We start from the raw sequence: 11,789 nt of genomic DNA on the forward strand, positions 1-11,789 counted from the left end.
GGATGATGGGCGTTAAAATCACCCAAAATTAAAAAAGGTTGCGGGAGCTGTCCTATAAGTCCCTGCAGTTCTTGAAGGTTTAAAGGAATGTTAGGTGGTAAGTATGAAGAAACAATTGTTACAAGGCGGTCCAGAAGGAGACGTACTGCGACAGCTTCCAGCGGCGTGCAGAGTGGAACTTGAGAGCAAGCAACTCCACTCTGCACGACCACTGCAACACCACCAGAAGGGGTGGAAGAGGGGCGATCTTTTCTAAAAACCTGATGATGTCTTAAAATATTAAAGGAATTAGTCTGAAGATGGGTTTCTTGCAAGGCGAGAGCAATGGGCCGAAGCTGATCCATGAAATAGTTCACATCATCAATATTTCTTAAAATACCGCGACACTTCCATTGCATAAAATGTAACTTAGTCATCTATAAAAGGTATGTAAATAAGCTACTGAAAAAATAAACCTAATAAAATTAGTAAGATTGTAGAGTCAACACAAACTAGGTGGAAAACATTGGGATCATCATTTGGGCGGGACTACAGTTAGGTTAGGATTAAGATTTTAATGGCGCAGCGGCAACGGTGGCCATAATGCGCCAAACAAAATGTTTTAAAGATCGAATGAAACAGATGCTAGGCTAGAGAAACTTTTTATAACTGGTGTAGATATCCAGTTTTGTTAATAAAATCAAAAACTCGTCCGAGTGGTACTAAGGCATTGTCTTTAAGTAAAAACATAGGATGAAAGGGAAGATGGTTTCTAAAGAGTTCAGGAAAACATGATACGCGCAGTTGATGATAAAACCTACATTCCCATAGAATGTGTAAAACTGTAAGTAATTCCCCACAATGGGCACAAACTGCAACATCTTCGCCACTTAGAAGGTATGTATGTGTCAAACGTGAATGGCCAATTCTCAAGCGGCAAAGCAGAACCTCAAGGTGGCGGTTCTTGTGGAATGAACTTTCCCAGATGCCTATCATGGGTTTAATCACGTGGAGCTTGTTGTTGGTTTCAGTGTCCCATTCCAGCTGCCAAGTCTTTAAAAGAGACTTCTTTAGAAGTGGTTTAAAATCCTGGTAGGGCAGGCCAAAAGATACTATTGAGTCTGTGGCGGATGCAGCCAGGCGATCTGCATTCTCATTTCCTGCGATTCCTACGTGACTCGGTACCCAGCAAAATTTGATAGTGCATCCAAGGCGAAGAGCTCTGTTTACTTTAATACGAACATGTTGTGTAAGTATATTCTTTGTAGACACTCTGGAAGAAATAGCAGATAAGACACTTTGCGAATCGACAAAAATGACTGCGTTCAATACATTGTTGTCCAGAATATGCTCAATGGCTAATAAAATACCATAGAGCTCTGCGGTGAAGATGCTTGCCATTGAGTCAAGCTGTACAGCTCTTTCAAAGTTACTAGAATAAACTGCACAACCAACGTGACTTAAAGATTTCGACCCGTCGGTATAGTACTCGTTGCAACCTCTAGATATCCTTTCTTGTAAAGATATAAACTCTTTCTGAAGAAACTGTGGAGCAACGGTCTTCTTACTGTATTTGGTGAGAGACCAGTCGCAACATACGGGTAGCTCGTTCCAAGGGGCAATTCTCTCTATTAGCCCCGAGAACTTGGGGTGGCGCCCTCTCACGGCCAGTCAAAGTGACGTCACGCCGAGGAGCGAATTTTCCCCGGCTCGGCTTGTGTACGTCGTACGAGGCAGGCTGCTTCGGTATTCGGTGCGGTAGATCCTTTCTCGTCTGTTTATTCGACGATGGTTTTGTTTTTCTTCGTGGTTTCGCGAGGCGGTCGACTTTTGTGAACATTTCGAGCAGGAATCGGGTCCGGATTTGTTCCGTGCTGCCTCATGGACGACGGACACACCAGAGATCGAGTTACGGGTAAGCAAGCTCGTTCTTGGTTCCCAGCTCTCCGCTGCGCGCGGAACGCGCCCACCGACTGAAAATACTTGGCGTAGGAACGGTGTAGCGTTCGTGGTCTGAGCGACCTCGGTAACCGGTGCGTTAATAATTTTCCTTTGCAGTTGCGCTGCCGGTGAGCAGCATTAATCGGTATGTGGACAAGTCCTGCGAGACAAGTCGGTGCCTCATCGAGGCCGAGGATGTGTACTACGCTGGCCACGTCGTTGAGTGCGCCGTTGAAACGGCCCACGGCGACCGCTACACATTCCTGGCGTTTGTTTTACAAACATCCGCAATCTCTGGCGCCCCGCACGAGGTGAAAGTCGCCGTCTGCAGGTCGGAGGTCGACCAAGCCAGCTGCACGTGCAAGGCAGGGTAGGTTTCGGGCCGGGCCGATCTTCTCTGCCACGAGCCAAACCACACGCTCGATTTTTACAGTGATCTGAAGTAACATAACTTCGTTTCCATAAAAAGAGCCTGTGAAATCCTTCATATTCGTGTTCCTTTAATTTTCGTGAATTTCGCGATCTCAAAAATTCGCAAAACTTAAAATCTCAGAAGTATTATTTCTGTCTACTAGAGGCCAAAACACTGTCAAAATTTAGTGTCCGACCCCTGTACCCTTCTCGCCAGAAATTGTGGCTAAGGAATTGAAAATTTCAACGGGATCTGAATAAGCATCGGATTTCGCTAGTCTTGCCTGCTTGTCGTATCGGCACATATTCTTCGTTCCAAATATTAAATTTAAGGCAACACATTTCGAAGAGCTAGCCCTTTCGCGCAAGGGTGCTTAATTTAGTTGAGTGGCTAACACATCTGGATTATTTATGCTAGTATTTCATAAACAACTGCTTTTACGTTTATGCGCCCAAACATAAGTGCCATGTTTACATCATGCTAACTGCGACAGGGGACTCGCCTAGCTTACCTCTTTAGTGGCTGTGGTGAAATATTTTCAAAATATACTCTTTGCATCTCTCAAAGCCGTCTGTTTTGTTGGGTCTTCTCTTATTGCAGAAACTACAAGTGCAAGCACATTGTGGCTGTTTTACTTCACATCAACGCTGCAAGAACGTTCGAACAGCTATCGCCAACCGACCAGCCTCAGAAGTGGGGCAAAGTACAAAAGGAGCGCGTCATGGAGAAATATGAGCCAAGAATGATGGTTGACCTACCTTGTGCAAAGAAAGTAAGCTAATCAAGACAAACTAAAAACCCTGATGCCGGGGAAACAATAGACAACATTGAGGGTTTCCGTCTATGTTGTGTCGTGCTTCATATTCAACCACCACCGGCTTGTTTCCGCCTTAGCTCTCTGTTCACATGTTTACAAGTCTTGACCGAAACATAGTGACGACATCAACACAGAATTTTTGCCAGCAATCTGTCAACTTGCAAGCCGTTGGCTCTCTTGCTCAACAGTTGTGTCGCATTGGATAAATGACAGCTTGACATGAATGGCAACAGTAATGTTCTCGGTGCGACAGTTTTTGGTAACCATAAGAGCAGCAACTTGTGTCGCCTAGGTCTGTGGCCGTACAAAATATGGGGCAACGAGAAAACAGATAGCTTTATCTGCGTATGAAGAGCGATCTTAAGAAATAACGGACAGAAAAATATTTATGTTGATATTTCTAAGCGTTAAAGGGGCCCTCCGGAGCTTTCTGCGATCGTCTGTTTATGTTGTTATATTGCGTAGTAGGTGCAAGTTAATATGTATACAAAGTTTTAGATTACATAACCGTTTATTAAGCAGATGGCAGAAGAATTATATCGGGACTATTTTCTCTTGGAAGACAATTCCCCATTCCCTGCCCATCGCTAAAACTTGACCAATGGAAATGCTGCATCTCGCGGTGAATGCGAACATTATTATTGCAACACTTTTTAAGCTCGTTGTAAATTAGAGTTTGAGAAAAACGTAAACTGATTGCGGTGCGGGAAACATAGTCCGCAATTATCGCTCCAAAACCAGCGAACTGTCTTCTCCCCGCAAGCTTGTTGCTAGAGGGTGATGCGTCGGCTCGTCTGCTTCCCGGGGCGTCTGCAGGCGTGCGTTTGCGGGACACATGTTCCTTCTTCCCGTGGATCCCGACTCCGAAGCCAGCTTTGCGATCCTTCCACATCAACGAGTCAAACTTTTCCTTGTCATCTGTGGAATGCGACTGCATATTGCAGTAGCAGCGCGACGGTGCGACGAACGACGGCTGCCGAGCACAAAGTCCGGAGAGATTCCTCCGCGGGTCGGTGGTCGGCCGCGTTGGTGACGCACAGTGACGCCGGAATCCTTCGCTTGCTATTGGCTGACACGTAAAGAGATGCCCCTCCCGTTTTCCGGGGTCATCTCAGAAAGGGAGGCGTGCCGGGGACTTTGATAGCAATTTTAATTGGGAAATCCACCGCGCATGGCCGTAATCTTATGATTTTTAGGATCCTTAGGGCCTGTAGATTGAGTTACCGCCATAAATAGACCATCGCAGAACGCTCCAGAGGGCCCGTTTAAGCACTACTGGAAGCCATATTGTCAGGCACATAGCCAGGGTTTTGTTTTGGACAAGGGGAGGGGGCACCTATGACAAAATGTCATATGGGAGACGGGATAGAAGGCCCCAGCAAAGCGGGGGACAGCAGGGGGGGGGGGATTGCGTGGCACCCCTTTTCTTCTCCCCGCCCCCTTCCTCGGGCAACGTGCCTACATATCATAGTAGATTTTGCCCTTTGCACTTTGTAGAAGTCGATTTTCAGCAGTGCCACAGAACACACAAGACAAAATAAACATAAAAAATGGTAGAGTGTTCGCTGCACTGTCAGCACCGCTCGACAAGGTGCTCTCTGTGTCAGAGGGCAAGTTGGCAAAAATGGTTGCCGGGCGGCAGTGACATGTTTTCGGACCGTTGCTGCAATGTGGTAGGGTCCCTGAAAATAAGTTTCCCTGTGTTGATGGGCCAAGTTCTCCGACTGTTTCTTCAATATGACAGGTCCTTAAGATGTCACTATTTCATGTTGGCTATCGCATTTATGTAACAGTTCTGGTCCAGAAAGAATGCTTAAGTATCGCCTCCTCTATGCTGAATGTCTATACACAAACTCATCTCTGTTATGTCGCGGCGCGGTGGTGGCGCGCCGGTCGCATTTCCAGTCTGGGGCTGTGGGCAGAAGCCCCCATGCCAGATGTGTATATCTGCATTGTTTTGAAAGGAACCAGAAAAAAACCTGCCTTCTTGTCAAAAAGCTGCGACTGGGGCCGTACCAAAAGTGTTGAGAAAGATTTGAAGGACAGTTTTCACGTGCTCGGTTCGTCCGAGAATCTGTATATATGCCGTGAAAAGGGAAAAGCATACGCCGTCGGACAATGATTGCTTGGGCGGGAAGCACTTTGAGTTGAATTCACGAATACTTGTGGTCATCAGATTTATTTGTTTTGTTCCAACATGAACGCCAGAAAACCGTCAAGTTATGCGAACCACCTACGGACTACGTTCAGTGCGCCTTCAAGTTCAGACGTCCCCCTGATTGTTCGAACTGTCGTCTGCTCTTTCAAACGTTTCTGCTTGTCGTCTGCTCCCTTAGATGACGCTGGCCCGTAGAACAAATGTTGGCCCTGTACTTGCGATCAGAAGTAAGTGCAGGCCTGAAAAGACTTAAATTTGAAGGTTGGTAAGCAGGCTCGATGTAAACAGTACATACAAAAAGATGTTGATCATTGTTACCAGTGGCCATCACCGACTTGTTATCCCTAATTCACTTGGTTCGGTTCTGCTTGCGAATTTCAGTATCGACGTCGGCTATCTCGGCTACGGTTCACGCTTTTGCAGCCTGAGCGGCGTCGCGACTGAAAATTGCGAGCGAAATCGCATCATGCGAATCAGGCTTTAGCATACATACTGCAACGTCCACGCGGAATGAAGCGCCAGATGTCACATTATTCACGCAAAGTTTTGCGGTGTAACGAGCCTCGGTAATTTTGCTGACGCCCTTCAAGCAGTCGGACATCGCCAGAAAGACGTGGAATCAACATTTCGAACGCGAAAAAAGGCAGGGGGACTCATACCGACGCCGACAACATTGCATTTCAACGGTTTGTTTATGGGCGACGGCGAGCTTCTTGCCCACACCCCCATCGCGCATGCGCAGCGCCGGTGGCGTCCACTAGGGGCGCTCCGGTTTGTTTGTAAACACGAGTTGGTGTAATGGATCGCTCGTCTCGCATTGTTTAGAAATGAACCCATGCAGACACCCTGGGTGTCTGCATGGCAAGTATCTGCATCTTGATCCCTGACATCCATTTGTGCTTTTTTTTTTCCCAGGTAAAGACCAAAGAGACTCCTCAACTCCAGGGGCACGTCCTCGAAAGGCTTCTGAAGGATGTAGGACATCGGTCAGCTGCGAAAATGCATTTTGAAGCTGCAGTCGAAGCAGGTATGCGCACACAGTTAAATTAATTAGAGCCGAGCATGTGTCTGAGACTTCAGTCTTGCATGAAAAGAATGCGTTAGACAAGTAGTGGGACGCTCGATAAACATGCTACGTATTTACAATATTGTTGTGTCTGGAGCAGTTTTCTGAGGCATCATTCACAATTTGGGCACTCTAACTAGCCTAAAACTGTAAGCACAAGGATAGTAACACATGCTCAGCAACGGTCGGTAAACGTGCTGACTGACAACCGTCACGGTGCAGGATAGGAACATGGCATACCTATGCAATAACAGTTCATGTATTATGTAAAAGCTTCTGGTGTGCTTACAGGTAAATAATGATGGCGCATGATGCGTCTTGCCAGGTCGGTAGGCTAACAAATTTTATTTTATAGTACACAGGCATATTTGTCGGTAAAGTGTTTGGCGATTATCTTACTTTTCCTAACCATTTCTCTGTATAGGCCCTGGTTGCCTATATTCCACAAATAAATAAATATATAGATGTGCCGCTGAGCAGGTCAGTTAGGCAGGCTATCATTAAAATAAAAAGTGTGGGTAATGTAGATATATCATGTTACGCCTACTAAACTGTCTCCAAACGGCGATGTTTACGCAAGAAAGGTTGTGAGGCAATGCCATGCTTGAAGGGCAAAGTGGAAACATGAATGATGATGCTGGCCATAGTTTTGTGACAATTAATCAAGACTGGTGTTGCTGATTTCTTTAGGGCAGCCTACACACGTTTGCGAGCAGGGCCTCTGGGTACCAGCGTCTTGTTAGCTGGGGTATGCATGGGGCATGCCATATTCTGATTACGATGCCTCACTAAGGCTATGGTGATTGGATCATGGCATGCCTTGAAGCGCACCCCAGCCAAGAAGATGGCAGCACCCAGAAACTGTACTCTGAAACGTGTATTACTTCCGGTGTGTTTGATAGCTAAACATCAAACATGAGTGATCGTAAAGTACACAAGAAAGGTAAAAAAAGCAGACATTGCTAAAAGCTGTTATTGATTTCACACTGACTGGCTGTCCAGCAGTCATTGCTGTAAACTATGTTGGTTGAACTGGCTGCCGTGCGACAGAAAAATATGCTGATAAGGTAAACTCTAGCTCTTCGTATATTCGGTATAGATGTAAGACCAGAGAACCACCGCAAATGCTAGTGCATAGCTTCTCAAGCTGGATTACTAGGTATACAGGCGTCGACCGGTGTGCTCTCTGGGGTTTCCTGAGCTCCAAAATTTTCCGCAAAAGCAGTGGAAACACTGTTGTCACTGTTTAATCCTTGAGAAGTCTTGCTGCTTGGGTAGCAAACAATCTACAGCTTATGCAGAGGGCAAGTTTGTCTGCTTCTTGCACAGGGGGTAGCGGTGACTTCAGAACGCCGAGCCCCGATTGGCTGATCGCGACCCCCTATCTGAGCGTCGTCTGCTCCTTTGCAGCGTCGTCTGCTCCTTTGCAACGTCGTCTGCGTCTGTCTTACCTTTCCTGCGACTTTCGAAAGTGCAGGTCTTTACGAGCAAGCTCGACTTCGCCTTTTAGAGAGAGCAGACGAAATAACTCGAGTGGTACGTTGTTTTCGTCTAACAATTGTACTTCATTTCAGCTTAGGTCCAAGTGCGGCCGATGTTATGAGCCGAAGGGCTAATCAAACAGCAAAAGAGGCACAACGTCATGGCATGCTCTCTGCAGTTGATAGGATCAGCTGGTATTCGCCGTCTTTTTGTGCGTGCTTCTCCGCCGGCTAGTCCTATCAAGCGCAGAGAGCACGCCATAACACTACTTTTTGCGCCGTTTGATTGGCCCTTCAGCTCATAACATCGGCCATGCTCGGGCCTAAGCTGAAACGAAGTATAACAGACGCGCATCGAGGAGAGAAGTCAAAGGACTCACTGGCGAGGTGTCCCGAGGCACCGAGGTTTAGAATCGAGAGTGAGGGTGGCTAGAGTCCGCAAGTTCCCGCCCAAATACTTTTTCCCTCCTTTCGTGTGCGGCAAGACTCCTCACTCTTTAACAGCATCGGCGGGTTGGCGCAGTTAACATTCTCTGCTAGGCAAAGCGATGGCTGCTTCACCTTTCCTGCGTCTGTTGGAGATTCACCACTTTTTCACCGGCGAGAACACGGCCTTCAAAAAAAAAAAGTGTTTGTCTTTTGTCCCTCTTGCTCCCCTTCCCTTAGGATTATTTTCGTCCTTCTTGTCCAGCTCGCTTGCACCTTTGCATTTAATTGCATTATAACAATAATTACTTTCTTGGTGTCAACGAGTCTACGACATAACTTCCGTAATACGTTCAACGCCGCTCGGGTAGCTCCATCGATCTTGCTCGGATTCTCTTTCACAGATTAGCACAGGTTTTCAAACTTTTGCCACCTGGGTTAACGCCACACATACATACCCCAATATGCTACCTGACAACAGCCTTTTAGTCGAGCTAGGAAGTTGTGACAACAAGCAGCGATCGAGCACTTTTGGGCTATGATGTGCTCACAGTACCGATTGCACAGCCGTATTTGTTTATTTACAGTCACTACATCAGCTGTCATCTGTCTTTAGCTGATTATCTTTGAACAACTCATTAAACGCGAGGTACCATTCACGAAACTCGTGCAACTAAACGTTTTAACATAGCAATGAACATGGTGTTTACTTCTTACCTGAGCGAGCGACCTACCGCGGCATGCTGCTCTTGGGGCATTGCAGCCATTGCTGTGGAAGGTCCGTCTTGGACAGTCCATTTAGAGCCGCGTAAAGTGCGGTAGCCACCATGTGGCTTCACTTTGCGGCCCCGCGAGGGCACTCGCAGTGACTCTAAAATGTCACCTTGATCAGAGAGCGTCATCTTTACCGCGTAGCTACAATTCTTAAACGACGCCTGGACATTCGCAACGAGAGTGAAATCCTTCACCTCAAAAGAAAGGACGTATCCTTTAAGGTATTTCCTTTCGCCTTTCTTGAAGGCCGCTTTCTCGCCGGTGAAAAAGCGCTGAATCTCTGACAGTCGTAGGAAAGGTAAAGCAGCCATCGCTTTGACTAGCAGACGGCGTTAACTGCGCCAACCCGCCGACGCCATTAAAGAGTGAGGAGTCTCGCTGCACATGAAAGGAGGGGAAAAGTATTTGGGAGGGAACTTGCGGACTCCAGCCACCCTCACTCTCGATTCTAAACCTCGGTGCCTCGGGACACCTCGCCAGTGAGTCCTTTGACTTCTCTCCTTGATGTGCGTCTGCTAGTTGTTGGACAAAAAGAATGCACCGCTTGAGTTACTTCGTCTGCCCTCTCTGAAAGGCGAAGTCAAGCTCGCTCGTAAAGACCAGGACTTCCGAAAGTCACAGGAAAGGTAAGACAGACACAGACAACGTTGCAAAGGAACAGACGAAGCTCAGATAGGGGTTCGCAATCAGCCAATCAGGGCTCGGCGTTCTGACATCACCGCTACCCCTGCGCAAGAAGCACAAACTGAGGTAGACAGACAAGATGACAGCAAGCTCGCTGTGCAGTGCAGTAGAATGATGTTTGGTGACAGAAATGAAGTTATGAAAGCTGGATGTCGGGCGACAGCGTGCTACCTGATAATTGCTGTTGCCGCAATGAGACAGGAATGCTAAAATCATGTCTCACCTATGTTTGCGAACAAAGTTATAATAATAATAATAAAGTTAAGCAGTTGCTTTAATGGTGAGACGCAACCTTTAGTAGATTGGCGGTTGTCTCTTCGAGGTTTATATGTCTTTCTGATCTTATTTCATGCTCTGCACTTAGTGAACCATTGTTAACTCATATGCTTAGCCACAAGCAGGCTCCAATCATTTGCAATGTTCCATTCGGCTCACTTAGCTTGGCAAAATTATGACTGGAGCAGAGAAGAAACTTTATTTTCTAAGGTTTGCTATCTGTGAAAGTGTTTTTTTTTTGTTTTTTTTTTCGATTACTATTATTCACAAAATGTATGCATATGCTTGGGTTGCACACATTTCAGTTTTGACAAGCATGCATTTTGGTTTGGGTACAGTGAGTAATTTGGGATATGTTTCATAGATAGTAATACTGTATTACATTGCAGCCATGGAAGCTACCATGGACTTCGACACCACCTCAGAGCCTGGACCCAGGGATTTAACCCTGATGGGCTCTTTGGATGAATTGAGCAAACTAGCTGGGAGCAGCGGCAAACGGCTGCAACTACAGGACGTCCTCCAGCACCTACACGAGAGCAAGAGTGCCGAGGACGTCAAAGAAATTGAGTTCTCGACACGGGAGCAACAGAAATCGAATCTCTGGATGCGCCACAGGGTGGGCATGATTACCGCATCCATTGCGTACAGTGTGTATACGAGGGTGAAAACGCTCAGAACAAAGATGGGCCCTCATGACGTGAGGCCCCTATTGAAGAAGATTATGCGTCAAACAAATGTCCGAACGCCCTCAATGCGTCGTGGCAGTGAAATGGAAGGCACTGCCCAAGAGTGCTTCAAAACAAAGTATGCAGGGCATGGGAATTTAGTGGTGAGAGAGTGTGGCCTGCATGTTATGGAGGGAAGACCATACATTGGTGCCAGCCCAGATGGTCTAGTGGAGTGCATTTGCTGCCCAAAGCGGATCCTCGAGGTTAAATGCCTTGAAATCATGAACAAGTTTCTACAGGAAAATATGGAAAAAACCAAAGACAATGTTCCAGGCGAGAATCTGAAGCGCACGACGACCTGTTTCTGCCAGGTGCAAATGCAGATGGGTCTCACAGGAGTCAGGCACGGTGACTTGTTTGTCTACATTAGTGAGCACGACAATGTCTGCATCAAAGTAGTTTGATGAAGACTACTTTCAGGATGTAGTTGAAAGAGCTTCATCTTTCTTTGAAAAGTATGTGCTCCCACATATGTTGTCTGTTTAGACTGAATGAAGTTTGTCCTGTCTTTACAATTGATGTGCTTAAAGGGATTCTGGATTAAAATTGGGACATCATAAAGCAAGGCAGGTGCAGTAGGCGGGATGGTACAATCCCCATAACATTGCTCATACAGCGATATCTCCAATGGATGGCCATATTTTTGAAAAAGAAGGAAGCGACTGAATGAGGCAGACGAGGCCAGTCACATCCCAATTCTCATACCCTCTCTTCACTTTGTCCCCTCAAGGCAGCAAACCAAAGTGGGGAGGAGAGAAGGAAGGCTGGTTTCTCTCTTTCTCAATCTTTCCCGGAGAATAGCTACGCCAGATTTTCCACTCAATCGCGCCCTTTTTGTTCAAAAATACGACCATCCGTTCGAGATATCGCTGAATGAGTGATGTTTTGGGGTTCGTAGTGTCCTGTTGAACTCTTCTGCGGCCTTATTTTGTGAAATCCACATTTCGGTTCAGCATCCCTTTGAAGGGGTCATGCAGCATTTTTTTTAAATCTTGCCAAATACAAATAATTTTACAGGCGTACCTACAGAACACTCATTTGCTT

The 11,789-nt window shown here is 46.6% G+C and overlaps 1 pseudogene; it reads left to right on the top strand.

The window, feature by feature from the left end:
• The first annotated feature begins 1,829 nt into the window (after positions 1 to 1,829).
• On the top strand, positions 1,830 to 11,570 carry LOC115309680 (annotated as a pseudogene).
• The last annotated feature ends 219 nt before the right edge of the window (positions 11,571 to 11,789 follow it).

This window comes from Ixodes scapularis, unplaced genomic scaffold, assembly GCF_016920785.2.
Source record: "Ixodes scapularis isolate PalLabHiFi unplaced genomic scaffold, ASM1692078v2 PGA_scaffold2__306_contigs__length_199485367, whole genome shotgun sequence".
NCBI classification, from domain to species: domain Eukaryota; kingdom Metazoa; phylum Arthropoda; class Arachnida; order Ixodida; family Ixodidae; genus Ixodes; species Ixodes scapularis.